Here is a 14,505-nt window from a genome sequence, read left to right on the forward strand (position 1 = left end):
GGTTTGCTGGTCTCACTAATCATTAACCCTTTCCTTCTTTTTGAGATGCTTTGGTATGCTCGAGGCCATGATCTCTTCCCAAGATTTGTCATAAGGTTTTTCAGCTTATTTGTTCTAGTGAAACGTTCTTGAAGCTATTGGTATTCTGGTGTTACAAAGGAATCTGAACGAAAACTTTTGTCCAGACTCTAGACTTTTAGCCACATGGTATGATCCTCTTCGATAATTTTTTCATTTATAGGTTCTGTTTTTTGGAAAGGCATATATTATAGCTAAAGTATTTTATGAATCTTGTACATAAGTTATCTAGTCTTCTAATGCCTCTTTTCTTTTCCAAGAGGTTTTCTATCATATTAAAGTCTCGGAGTATTATTTGGAGACTGTTGATGACCTTGGGAGAACTTTAGCCCATGGGAAGCAACAAAAAAAAGTGCTTAATGCTGTCAGGTCCTCATACCATAACAGTTTGACCATTCAATTATATTTACTTTATATCGATCCACATTCAATTTAGCTTTAGTATCAATGATTGTCACAGAAGCTCTTGGCCTCGTAATCGGTTTACTTTAAAGGTTGCAAGGGTTTTAATGAAATTCCAGGCTATTCACTTTTAGTAAAGTTTGTTGAGGAATCCTATAGCATTGTTCTCCCTTTGAATTTTTAATGATTTTTATTCGATAGTGATCGATACTTGGATCATCAGAGTTATAGTTGTTTTGAATGGTTGGAATTTGTCTTTCCTAGATTTTTACCATTGTCCTGCAGAAATTGGATTGATTTATGGACTCAATTTCTGCCATTGATATTTTTTTTTTTTTTTGGTGATACTATCATAAAAGTATTTGGAGGTTATGCTGGTCAATACTCATTTAAATTGCCTTCATCACTGTAGACATCAGGCTGACTTCCTTGCCACTAGCATACTGGGGAATGTTTCTTGAAAGGAAGAATTGATGCCTTTCCTTTGTGTAATTATCTGTTGCGAGAAATTCATTATACAAATAACTTGAAAAGGTGGGTTCCAGTGCATTAGGAATTTTCAAGTGATAAGGATTAGATGAAAATTCAAACCTATAAATATTTTCACCATGCAATAGTGTGGAAGCATTAAATATTGTGCTATTGCATTTGTTTTATTTTATGCTCCACATTATTAACAATGATAAGGAAAAATCATGAGATGCACTTAAAAGTATGAAATAATCGATCAACTTTTGTTAAGCTCTCTATAAAAAGCCAATTTTCATAAATAACGTAGGAAAATATTGAAATTCCCTTAGTAGATGTATCATTGATGAATTATGTAATTGGATATGTCAAAGTATTGGGAGTGAAACAATGTTTTATAGAACGTTGGTAAGGCTAGTAATAGCTTAATTAAAGGTTAAGGCTCTAGATGTTGAAACTTGCAAATAAATAGACTACATCAGAATTGTAGCATACAAATTGTGTGATGAACTAATTAGGAGTGCTTACTTTTCTAAGACAGTTACCTTTATGGACAATCTAAATCATGTTTTATTGTTTAAACTTTATGATGCATCTAAATCGTACACTATGATTTTAGTTTAGTTAATTGTTATGATGTTGAGTATAATGTTACATGAGGTTTCGTGATATAATCGTAGGAGGATATGACCTCTCTACACTGCTATATAACTGCTTTGTGTAACAACTAATAAAGTTGAATAATAAAGAAGATCATTTCAATGGCCTAAAGGGTATGATAACATTAGATTAAAGAAGAGAATCCATAATAAAAATGAGCGATTCAAGGAAGATAAGTTATTATATTGGAAGAATAGTAGCAACATTTCAAGTGTAACATGTTTTAAATTGAGACTAAGGGAAAAATAAATGGTATCTATGAATATATGGTAGGAGGAAGTAAAGCATGTTTATGTCAAGAAGAAAATTCTCTTAATGATATTAATGATTGAACCGAGCAACATGATTGGTAAGGTCAAAGTGATGGCCTATATAAGTGTCATTATAGGAAGTTCTAAGCACTTGTAATCGGTGAGAAATGACAAATGATAAACTAGGAAAATGTTCCGAGGATGATAATTGTTTAACTTTTTGAAAAAGAAATACATGATGTAGACTAATGAGAAAACATTGAGCATGAAGTGTAGGAAGAAATATTGTTGGAAATATAGTTGGAAATTCTATAATGAGACTTTGATAAGGATTACATATAAATTGGCAAAAGAAGTCAGATTCAACTAATAAAGGGTGCAATTGAATAAATTTCACTCATGAGGGGATTGATCATATATCGTTACCTCATACAAAACAACTCATTAGTGCACGTCATTAGTATTGAAAGAAGTTATGGTCAAAATACAATGGGCATACCAAATCATTCATAGATGATAATGATGGTAGTGGTTCCAATCATTTCAAAGTCTAAACTGAATAATTAATGAGTGAAAATTAAAGTGGAAGAATCCCTATTCCAACTTGAACATGGGTGAATCTACGATAATGAGATCAAGTGGAAACTTGATGAGAAAGGCAAATCTTTTTAGGATGAACAATGAAAATTATGCAACTAATGAATAAATCATGAGGGGGCAACAAGCCCTCATGCAGGTAGATTAAGCATAAAATAAGACTTAAATAGGGATGACCTCTTGTATGTGCGCTATTTGGGTTAAGAAAAATATGTATAGTGATCATGGAATTTTAACTTGATATTGATGATTTAAATGATTATACAAATGGTAATATCTTAACAATGAATTTCACCAGAATTTCCTTGGGGAAGGAAGAAATATGACGAGAGATTAAGACTCAAGATGATGAGGCTCATGTGAAATTTAACAATGTATTTAGATAATTATACCTATGGTGTAAATGGTCAACTTCTTAGTTGAAAGAAGTGGAAATGATTATTGAAAAACTAATTGGCGTCTTGATGAAAACATCACACTAATAACATTGATGAGATAACATAAATCCTATATGGATGTTGAATAATCTTGGTTCATAGTTGAATGTTTGTAAAGTAAATGAAATTCATTTTTCTAATGAATCATGATAAGAATGCTTATAGAGTATTATTCTATATTTGATAAGTATTGAGATGTTTCTCATATTGATGATGTTTCATAACATGATGGTATGAGACAATAGTGATGATGTATACTTATGATGAGGCATTATGATGTTATGTAAAGGTAAATTGACATATTCATTTACTACGTGATGATAGGTATTTAATGTAGAAAACTCATGATGGATATGATATGCATAACGTGGCATAGGAATTATGATGCTATAATATGAGGCTTATTGACATGTGGTTCATTTATTATGTGAAGTCATGATATATTTTTATATGTTGATGTTATAACTTATGATGGTATTTCATGAGGTGAAGCAGGTGATACTTCCGTAAAAATTTATGACATGCATGAGCATGTAGTTCGTTATTATTCATAATGTTACGATTAACAATGATGAATGTTACATGATGACATGAAAGACTTGGCATGTGGATTATTTTCTATGATACTATGATGGTAGAGCTAATGCATTGGTTGCATGTTGAGGTGTGATGATTCACAGGACTCCACAAATGGGCCGAGAGGGCCGGTTTATTTGATGATCTTGTGCGAGCCCATACGCACGAGGGAGAATAAGTAACACCATATGGGCTGGGGACAAACTCAATCAACACTACATATGCCAATGGTTCCTTTGTCTTGTGTATAGCTCTTGATGGATAGCTCTAGAAGAGCTATGGGACCATCTTGAGGAGGCCAAGTGCCTGATGTTCTAGGCTTGGTGCCTGTTATTGGATTGGGATGCCAAAGTCTGGAAGGGATGTAAAGGACTTCGATGCCTGGAGCTGTGCGCCTTAGTAGTTGTGGAGGGAGTGGGCCAGCCTTGCCAGATGCCCGGGGTCATTGAGTACCAGATCGGATGTCTGCCTTGGGGCAGATGAGGTCTGAGTCAAGCGCGAGCCTTGGGGCCAGCCTTGGACTAGGATACAGACCGGGTCAGGCTTAGCCTAGTGCCGAAAGTGGGAAAAGGACAGAGATTCCTTGAGATTTCCCGAGGTGTTGGGGAATTTCGATGCCTGCTGGTTATATTAGTTCAGCAGAGGGTGTCGGCAACATGAAGTTAATAAATAATAAATAATAAATAATAAAAATAATAAGTAATAAATAATTCAACTTAACTTCGGGACGAAGTTCCTTAAAGTGGGAGAGTATGTAATATCCCTCCCCTTAATAATAAATAATAAATAATAAAAATAATAAATAATAAATAATAAATAAAAATAAATAATAAAAATAATACAAAAATAATAATTAACAATAAAAATAATGAATAATAATAAATAATTCACTTAATAATAAATAATAAAAATAATAAATCATAAATGTTAAATAATAAATAATATATATTATATAAAAAGAAATAAATAGTAATAACCATATTAAAGCTCTAAATAAGAATAAATAAAAATAAAACAAGAAAACTATCAAAAAGAAGGAAATAAAACAAGAAAGCTAAAAATCAAAAGAAAAGTAAAGAAATAAAACAAGAAAAAAAAGTTGCATGCAGACACATGGAGTGTGTGCATGTGGTTCCCCTTCCAATGTTTTGTTCTATTTAATAGATGGTGAGGAAGATGAGAGGCATTCCGGCATTCCATCTTTCCGAGATTCTGTCTTTCATTCTCTTGGGAGAATGGTATACTAAGACCTAGGAGTCACTGGCAGTAGAACATTGATTGAGGGCTCGGGGGTGGCCAGTTGTAGCAAGACGTTGCACAATTGAGCCTACGATTGGGTGGAGAGTCGTCCCCAAAACCTTGTTGCAGATAGCAGACTTCAACCGAAATCACAGGTAAGTATTCTAACCATAGTTTTGAACTTGAAGTTAATCAGTTGAATTGCATGTTGAATATCAATTACTTGATTAATTACATGTTTACTTCGGCTGTTACACACTAGTGCGTCAGCATGTGAAAGGAGTTGGAGCACTCATGAGTTCATCCATAGTAAGAAAATAAACCATTTAGGAGGTAGAAAATTGGCAGATTTGGCTAGCATTCATTGCAATTTATACTTGTGGATCAAATCTTTGGAGGGGAAGAAAACAACTTCAAATATAGTATGAGAGGTTCCCCCTATTTTTAATGCATCTAGTGCAACCTCAAAAGCACCAATTGTGGGATCATATTCTACATCCACACATCACATCAATGAGAATGATGTCTTGCTCAGAGATATTCCAGATGAGAGTGCTAGTAGTGATAATGCATCTCCCATGAGTGAATACACTGATGTTTATGAGGACAATGGAGATGATATGACCTACACACTTGTTGACGGTGTTGGACCCGCCAACAGGTAAGGGGATCTCCCCGGTAAGAAGTCCCAGTTAGACCTCAGACCGTTTGGTGTAGGAGTCCCAACAATTGGTCATACGGTAATGCCCTGACCGTGCTTTTGCATAGAGGCAAGTAAGATGTCCCTATTGGTATTAAGGTTGTGATCGTTGCGGTAAGCCAAGCAAGGTGCATGAGAGGTTCTAACAAATGGAGGTTGAGATGAGTGCGCCCTTTGGAAACCTATGAGAGCACGCAGTTAAAAGGGAACACACAAGTGAAGATGCATCACAACATGGAAGGCAAGTTAGCAAGCAATCCAAAGTGATGGTTAAACCAACAACACATTTCAGAAAGATTCATACATACTTATACAGAATAATCCATACATGCATGCATAAGAAAAAAATACATACATCATTTAGAGTAAACCAAATAGCATAGAATACACTACAACATATGCATGAAATGTGTTGGCTCTTATTATATTAAGAAGTGTAAGTTCCAATCATACAATACATCCATGTCCAACCACTACTTCCGACAGCGGAACTTTAGCCACAACCGCCTGCTCCTCCAAAGAGATATGCTAGCTCTATGCAATGGAGAAGCCAAGTCTCCTTACAATACTATCCAAGCTCTCTCCTTGGTAGTCTTATCAGAAGCTTGGCTGACTAAAAGCCTTTACAATGAGTTATGAGGTTCTATTTATAGCAAAGGGTGGGGTGACTCTTGACATTCCCCTTGTGACAGTTCATCTACCCTCATGACTCTTCATCTACTCTATGACTGTTACATCCAACTATGAACACTTGAACTTCCACTTGACAAGACATTACATTGCAATACACATGTGCCCATGTGAGACAAAATGGCTTGAACAAGCCATGCAATACATCACTGACACTCGGTCAATTGTGATGAGACCAACTCTTTAGCATGCTTGTGATGGTGAAGGTAGTGAGCTGATGCGAAGCTTGATCGTCCGTGATGGTGTGCATGTGCTCCATGATGACATCTTGCTGAAGAAAACTCTTGCCTCCATTGCATCTCGATGCGTTGGTGTGGCTCCTCCATCCAACTCGTCTACTAACATGTGCATGGTGTTCTTGGGTGTAGCCGAACTGACAACACACTGATGCATAGTGTTCGTGTTGATATTCCAAGGTGTGTTGGTGGTCGTGCGCATCACCTTGTCGGAGCACATGTTTAGATGCAGTTGGAATTGCTTCTTGTCTTTGCCTCGGTGAGTGTGCCAAATGGGTTAGATCGCATGAATGTGTATAATGACATGTATGCTGCTAAATTCCCTTGCATGCGATCAACAACACCACTCACCATCACTGCTCTGTGTCAGCTGTTGGGATGAATCTATAACTTGTATAGGCGCAGTTTCATCCGTTTGTGCATGTTGCGCACCTTAATGTACTTGTTCCTGTTGTAACTCATTCCTCATCTGTGCAAATCATGTTCTTCATTGAGTTGCTACTTGAGCACATGCAACTCCTTCTTTGTTATGTTCTCTTCCTTTGAGTGATCTTCATGTCGTGTCGTCACCTCATAGCCTGAGTCTCCAAAATTTATTTCACCACAAGCAGATCTGCTTGAGCTTGCAACTTTGTTCCACCTTTGTGTTGTCAACAACCTTCCTCTTGCATCCGTTGCATCCGATATGCTACCTTCAGATGTTGTTCATGGTGCTACTTGTTGTGATGTTGCTTCCATCACATCTTGGTGTCCTTGTCTATGAACAACTTGATGTCTTTGTGGGTAGGAAAGTTCATAGAGCCTTGATCGACTACATCCCCAAGCGTAATTTGAACGGTGTCTTCGAATCTGGTCTCCTGGAAACTATTGTACCTGTATTGATGAGAGGCAGATGAACACCTGTGATAGCTGGAGACATGGAAAAACTCATGGCAAGAAATCTGTCAATTGAAAAACAAGATGAACTTGAGAACTGACTTGCAACATACCTGTGGGACTGATCATAAAGTTTGCACAATTTCCGCCGAGAGGTTGGGAGACTGACTGCCAAGACTGCACAAGGCACAATCTGGGCTGTTGGGAGGTTGACTAACTTCTGGAACTGCATAATGCACAATCCAGTCTAGCTACTGACTGCTGGAATTTTGCAATGCACAATCTCAACTGGCAATGGTTGCAGGCTCAGCGACTGCATTGCACAATTTTCTGGGCCAGTAGTCACTGTCCCTCAGAATTACGCAATGCAAGACTGGAGGACAGTCACTGGGCAGAAATGTGCATTTCCAATTTTTTGGGCTAGCAATCACTACCCCTCATAATTGCACAATGCAAGACTAGGGGACAGTCACTAGGAAGAAATGTGCATTTCCTGAGAGGAATACATAGCCTTCCCTCTCAGGATTGTGCAATGTTGTCTTGATGAGGCAAAGTCCAGGCCAAGGCTGCCAAGACTCGCCGATGGGCAACCGAAAGTGAATGTGAAAGTGAATGCATGGCAATACTAAGTGTAAGCATAAGTGAATGATCGTGCATGCAAACAGTGAATGACAGATTCAGAAAGCGGAACAACATGCACGTGGGTGAGGCGAGTCGCCGAATCGGCAATTGTTCGTGAAAAATAGTTTCATGCATGTGACCGCAGTGAGATGTTAACGAAAATTGAAACAGTGCTAGTAGAAGCTAATATGTATCAAAATGATAGAAAACACTCACTGAAATCAAGCAGACAACATTCATATGAAGCGAAACACAAAAAGTGCAAGAAATGTAACACAAGACATTGAAAGCGGGCTTTCCCCAAAACAACTGAGATGAATGTGCCAACGAATCCTAGATGTGATGTGGGTTGTCAGAGCTGCAAGTTGATGTTAGGAATGAGCTCTGCAATGCTCGATTCGTGAGTTTTGACAAAATCGAAGATGTGACGTGCATGTCACAAATCTAGGAATACCGACACTTGGTGGGAGGTTTCCGAGATGATCCTTGCATGTAACCTCCAATTGCTAAAAGTAGATACCTGAATCAAGGGATGCCTTTGCATGCTTCCTTGGGAGAAGCAACCTGTGTATGCAAGTCGGTTTTTCTTGGTCCAGGAGGGAACCGGTCAACTCAACTGCACATGCAAGAGGCTGCTCAACTGCTGTGAGAAAATGCACATTTCTGGAAGGGACCTAGGTTGGCTGCCCAGAAGATTTTCACAATTTCTTGGCAGAGCAACTGAATTATACCCAGGATTACGTAATTCCTGGGTTGAGCAACCGTGCTGGGAGGAATTGTACAATTTTCTGGATGAATCCTGACTGGCAGAATTGAGCAATTCTAGAGCCCAGTAGGCTGCCAAACAGAATTGTGCAATTTCTTGAGGGAAGGCTAGTTGCCCTCTAGAATTGCACAATTTCTTGAGGGAGTTGCTCAGCCTGCAGCTATACCAAGTCCGGAGGAACAACCTGTGAAGGGAATGCAACAAGCCCTGATGGACAGGCTATCATTTTACAAGAAAATTACTGAGGCTTGTGTCCTTGACAAAGCAAGACATGCTGATGTGAAAGGTTGGTAGAGAGGCTCCAAAATAAAGCTAAGAAAAAAATTTAGAGGGTGGTTGTAGTGACTACAACACTTGGTGACACACTGGTAGAACTCCAGCTCTCCGAATGGACCTTGTTCATGAAAATCAAGTCTAACACCTCCGGAAGTATTGTTAAGTTCTTAGTTCCTCTTGGTTTCCACACTAGCTTGATTGTAAGATGTAGCATCTGCCAAGCTCTTGGTCGATTGACACACATTCCAAGCCAAGGCAACACAGTTGTTTCAATTGGGGTCGATAGGTATATTGGTGCACAAGCATTATAGTCATCAGAGTCTTAGTTTCATCTCTGGTGTTGCTCTGCTGCGAGCAGGCCTGGAAAGTACCCCGACGGGGTCACATAGGAACACAAGCATGGCTCCGCTATGAGCAAGCCTCGTCAGTACCCCGACAGAGTTATTTGTATCGCCTCTCTGTGCAAGAATCCTTTCTCTTCTTTCGCCTTATTCATTTTCACTTTTTTCATACTTTTTTCACTTTTTTATTTTTTCATTTTCCATCTTTGATACTGTGCATAGAACTTATTCATTTTAGAGGCAGAAGAGGGATCCCAACTTATTGAGAGAAGAAGAGGATTTTCCTGCAGAGAAGTAGTTTATTATACCTCTTACGTACCTATTAAGGTTTCCCCCCTCACCTTACTCTACTTGATTGGGCTGACAAGGGTTAACAAAAAAAAACCGACTAGAGTAGGTGATACTAGTTAGCGCTCAAGCGTTGTGTTTTCACCAAGGTTTACTTCGAACAATACATATTTTCCATTGATGTATCATGGAATAAAGACAACAAGTTCTTACATAAGAGAACAGACAATAGATAACCAAATTTTGATAGTTGTACAAGTCCTCTTGTACTTTACCTAGCTTGTTTCAAGAGTCATACATGGTTTCATGTGAAACTAACCTACAAACAAAACAAGCAAACAATCAACAAAGCAAATCATAAGCAAAAGAAAAAGTGAAAGCAGAGTGATTAAGCAAACAAGCAAGCAGACAAACAAACCAACAAAGCAAGTAAACAAACAATCATGCAAGCAAATAGACTGAAAGAAAACACTACTCCTACTCCTATGCTAACGGTGCATGGGCCATCTCACGTGAAGTGATACTTCCAATGCAGCCATCGGTGCATTGGTAGACCCATGTTGGTGAAGGCATGGTTTGCAAACAAGACACCTGTGCGAGTGAGCAAAAAAGAAATATGTAACAGTGAAGTCAAACACACTCCAAGTTTAAAAGCGTCCTCAGAATGAAAATGAGTGAAAGTGCATGACATGAACTATGTGGACTTACCATGATGTTGTGTGACACTATGTGCAGATGTCGAGTGTATACATTCTCTTGTTTGTGACATGAAAGCAAACGTGATAGATGTAGACCACTTATGTTGTGCATGTGTGCTTGTTGTGTAAGATTCCTCCAACACATGAGCGATGGGGTTGTGTAGTTCGAGTAAAGGAAGAGAAATCAGGGTGTTTGGTTGATCTTCAATGCAAAGCAGAGAGTGATGAGGAGCCTTGAGTGTTTCAAAAATTTCTTGACCGAAAGTGAAACCACCCTCAGGACAACGAGGGCTTGACTTAACCATCAGCTCAGGCTGAAGTGCCTCGACATTCTGCGGGGTTTTGACTTCGTTGACAGATAAATTATCGTAGACCATTGTCTTGGACAAATTAACAATAATTGAATCAACATTGTGATCAGATGAGGAAGTGGATAGATCACGACAACCAAGTCCAGAAAATTGAGGATGTTTGTCAGCATCCTCATGATTTGATGAATCAGGTAGAGGGGTAGATGGGAAGCAAATATGTTCACCCTCTGTGTTTTCAGGAAAGATAGATGACAAATTGGACGGATTTTCCAAGGAAGATGTGTCCTCTTCGCATTGTAATGACATACTGACATCCAACATGTCCTGTGAATGATCGGAAGTAGAAACATCCGGAAATGGGTTTTCATAGGGAAAATCAACAGTGGCATAATCAAAAGGGATGTGAGGATAAAGTAAATGAGGTGCGGCTGGAAGGGAGTCATCCTTCATCACCAGTTCTTCTTTAGATTCCCACACACACTCATCATGAATGATGGTGCAGGTTGGTTGCATAACACCAACTTCACCAACAACTTGATCCTCGTTCACGGTAGGTGAGGAGTTCAGAATGGGAGAACAAAAGAGAGTAAAATCCGAAGGATCAACAGAGCGTGAGGATGGAGGTCGAGGGAATGAATCCACGTGACAACCAACAGGCTTGCAAGCCAAATCTGCGCAGATATCAAGAGCAGGTGGGGTGGGAGGATGTGACAGTTCAATAGATGTGTGTGCATGATCTCCCACACCACTCCACGGTGGTGGAGATATTTGATGAGGTGAAGGTGGATAGTCTTATGACAACAATTGTGCCTGCCTGTGATTGCACAGCTCCATCACCAAAGTGTGCTGAGTGGGGTTCAGATATGTGAAGAAGATACTCAAATCTTCCATCAAGAAATTCCCAATCAATATCATCTTCGGGGAATCGGTATGCAAGATTACAAAAGCATGTGTAAAACTGTTCAACGGATTCATTGGGTGATTTTTGTAATTCCATAATTTCTTTGTTGAGTTCTTTATAGTTAAAGTGATTGAAAGCACAATCTATCTCTGCAATTAGATGAGCAAGAGAATGAATAGATTTTTCAGGCAGCGTGGCACACCAGTGCATTGGGTTCCCTCGAAGCATGTAGATGAACAACACGCAAGTCATGTATTCTTCAAAGATTCCATTCCTTTCGAATGAGCCTACAACACCGACTGTGTGCCTAACCAAGGCTACGTGGCCTCCACCATCATATGTTTTATGAGACAAGTTATTCGAGAGTTTTTCCAAGATAATGAAATCGTTTCCATAAGACATACACTCCAAAAGAGCAACTTGGTAGTGAGTCATGATAGATATGTAGGGATTCAAAACAAATGTGAGGACTCAACTCGTTATATGGCCCTCCTTCTAGTGCCAAAATTTTGACGCTGTTGGACCCGCCAACATGTAAGGGGATCTCCGTGGTAAGAATTCCCAATTACACCTCAAATCGGTTGGTGTAGGAGTCCCAACAATTGGTCATACGGTAATGCCTTGACCACGATTTCACACAGAGGCAAGTAAGATGTCCCTGTCTATAGCAAGGGTGTGACATCTATGGTAAGCCAAGGAAGGTGCATGAGAGGTTCTAACACACGGGGGTTGAGATGAGTGCGCCCCTTGGAAATATGTGATAGCACATAGTTAAAAAGGGAATACACAAGCGAAAATGCATCACAACATGGAAGGCAGCTTAGCAAGCAATCCAAAGTAATGGTTAAACCAACAACACATTTCAAAAATATTCATACATACTTATACAAAATAGTCGATACATGCATGCGCAAGCAAACAAATACATATATCATTTAGAGTAAACCAGATAACATAGAATACAATACAACATATGCATGAAATGTGTTGGATCTTATTATCTTAAGAAGTGTAAGTTCCAGTCATACAATACATCCATGTCCAAACACTATTTTCGACAGCGGAACGTTACAACCACAACTGCCTGCTCCTCCAAATAGATATACTAGCTCTCCCCAATGGAGAAGCCAAGGCTCGTTACAATACTGTCCAAGCTCTCTCCAAGATAGTCTTATCGGAAGCTTGGCTGACCAAAAGCCTTTACAATGAGTTATGAGGTTCTATTTATAGCAAAGGGTGGGGTGACCCTTGACATTCCCCTTTGTGACAGTTCATCTACCCTCATGACTCTTCATCTACTCTATCACTGTTACATCCAACTATCGAAACTTAAACTTCCACTTGAAAATACGTTACATTACAGTTCACATGTCCCCACATGAGACAAAATGGCTTGAGAAAGCCATGCAAGACATCATTGACACTTGATCCGTTTTGATGAGACCAACTCTTTGACATGCTTGTGATGGTGAAGGTGGTGAGTTGATGCCAAGCTTGGTTGTCCATGATGGTGTGCATGTGCTCCATGGTGACATCTTGATGAAGTGAACTCTTGCCTCCGTTGCATTGGTGTGGCTCCTCCATCCAACTCGTATGCTAACATGCGCATGGTCTTCTTGGGTGCGGCCAAACCGGCAACACACTGATGCATAGTGTCCGTGTTGTTCTTCCAGTGTGTGCTGGTGGCCATGTGCATCAACTTGTTGGAGCACATGTTCAACTCCAGTTGGAATTTCTTCTTGTCTTTGCCTCGATGAGTGTGCCAAATGGTTTAGATCACATGCGTGTGCACAATGACATGCATGCTACTGAATTCCCTTGCATGCGATTAACAACACCACTCACCATGTCTGCTCCGTGTCAGCTACTGGGATGAATCTATAATTTGTACGGGTGCAGTTTCATCTGTCTGTGCATGTTGCGCCCCCTACTGTACCTGTTCTTGCTGCAACTCATTCTCTTGTCTATGCATCTCATGTTCTTCCTTGAGTTTCTGCTTGAGCACATGCAACTACTTCTCTATTCCGTTCTCTTCCTTCACGTGATCTTCATGTCGCGCCGTCACCTCATAGCTTAAGTCTCCAAAGTTGATTTCACCACAAGTAGATCTGCTTGAGCTTGCAACTTTGATTCGCCTTTGTGTTGTCAACAACCTTCCTCTTGCGTTTGTTGCATCCGGTATGCTACCTTCAGCTATTGTTCATGGTGCTTCTTGTTGTTATGCTGCTGCCGTCACATCTTGGTGTCCTTGTCTATGAACAAATTGATGTATTCATGGGTAGGCAAGTTCATAGAAACTTGATCGACTCCATCACCAAGCATATTTTGAATGGTTTCTTCGACTATGATCTCCTGGAAACTATTGTATCTATACTATTGAGAGGCAGATGAACACCTGCGATACTTGGAGACATGGCAACACTCATGGCAAGCAATCTATCAGCTGAAAACCAAAATGAACTTGAGAACTAACTTGCAACATACCTATGTGATTGATCATAGACTACGCAAGGCACAGTCTGGGCTACTAGGAGGCTGACTGACTGCTGGAATTACGTAATGCACAGTCCAGTCTAGTAGCTGACTACTGGAATTGCGCAATGTGAAATCTTAGTTAGCAATGGTTGCGGGCTCAATAACTGCATTACGTAATTTTCTGGGCCATCAGTCACTGTCACTCAGAATTGAAAAATGCAAGACTGGAGGACAGTCACTGGGGAGAAATGTGAATTTCCTGAGAGGAATATAGAGCCTTCCCTCTTAGGATTGCGCAATGTTGTTTTGGTGAGGTAGAGTCCGGGCCAAGGCTGCCTATACTCACCGACAGGCAACTGAAAGTGAATGTGAAAGTGAATGCATGGCGATACTGGTTGTAAGCATAAGTGAATGATCGTGCATGCAAACGGTGAATGACAGATTCAGAAAACGAAAGAACATGCATGTTGGTGAGGCGAGTCACCGAATCAACGACCGTTTATAAAAAAACAGTTTCATGCATGCGACAGCAGTGAGATTTTAACAAAAACTGAAATGGTGCTAATACAAGCTAGTACGTATCAACACGACAACAAGCGCTCACTGAAATCAAGCAGA

Source organism: Pinus tabuliformis, chromosome 4_1 (genome assembly GCF_031772625.1).
Source record: "Pinus tabuliformis cultivar Carrire ecotype Pingquan chromosome 4_1, CPIR1, whole genome shotgun sequence".
NCBI lineage: Eukaryota > Viridiplantae > Streptophyta > Pinopsida > Pinales > Pinaceae > Pinus > Pinus tabuliformis.